At 48.1% G+C, this 1,011-nt stretch overlaps 1 pseudogene; it reads left to right on the top strand.

Moving 5' to 3' along the window:
* Nucleotides 1-246: 246 nt before the first annotated feature.
* LOC146772626 (U6atac minor spliceosomal RNA) lies at nt 247-363 on the top strand (annotated as a pseudogene).
* The last annotated feature ends 648 nt before the right edge of the window (nt 364-1,011 follow it).

The following is a 1,011-nucleotide window of genomic DNA, read 5'->3' as shown; positions in this document are numbered from 1 at the left end:
TCTCCGAAATAGGAGTGTGATGTTTTGGGCTGACGACATGGCAGTAGTGAGGCTATTAAAGGTGGGGGGATTCTTGCAAGCTAGTCTTGAGATTACTGGAACATTTACTTTCCTTGAAATCCAACAGTTTGTGGTGAGCTAAGCACATGTCTGGTATTCATAACAACACTGCTGAGGCCTTATCTGCCTCCAGACGGCATTTGCAGGATTTCCATCCACAGGCAGCTGAGGAGATGACAGAATGCTGTGTTGTATGAAAGGAGAGAAGGCTAGCAGTCCCCTTGACAAGGATGGCAGAGGCCTTTACAACCCATATGGCTAAAGAACTTCCACCTACTTTGTGGCCTCTTACCATGTTTTTCTCATCATATGTATGGCGTATTTTTAGTCCCCTTATCAGATTTAGTGGCGCCTCGCTCGCAAAGCGCGCGCATGAATGTCTTCTGAAATGTGCTCTGTGCTGCTAACTATGAGGGCACATCAGACAAGAGTAGTTTCTGTCTCAGTAAAGGGCCACCTGGGTGGGCTAGACTCGAGCTATAAGTAGCATGGCAAGCGTCACGTCGAGGCGCTTGTCTTGGGCCTTCTTTGTCTGGCTTGCCCATAGTTCTGCACATCTCCATACAAGACAATGTCACTTTTCTGCAGCCTGCACTGCCTCCTCGTTTTACGGCGCCTTTAGAGTGAGCGAACTGGTAAGGATTCGCTAGATTTGACTTTGTGGGGGTCATCTGGTTGAGCAACGAGTGGCTATAACTTTCTCAATCAGCTCGGCAAAGAAGCGGCAGCGATCAAACCCTGGAGACCTCAGGACTCCCATCTGTATTCCGTAGCTCGATTGGGATCTTGTCTGACTATTCAGCCCAACACTGTGGCATTTGCTCTATTCCGCCACGCGAATGAAGACTGCATTATATGTTTTGTTAGTTTACGGTACTTTTGACTTCTTCGTCACTCCTAATGGTTCCTCTTCACACTCCTTTAGAATAAGAGCAGCCATGGGCTGGCAGG

The sequence above is a fragment of the Triturus cristatus genome, chromosome 12 (genome assembly GCF_964204655.1).
Source record: "Triturus cristatus chromosome 12, aTriCri1.1, whole genome shotgun sequence".
NCBI lineage: Eukaryota > Metazoa > Chordata > Amphibia > Caudata > Salamandridae > Triturus > Triturus cristatus.
The sequence above is the reverse complement of the archived record's forward strand: the minus strand, read 5'-3'. Positions and strand labels throughout refer to the sequence as shown.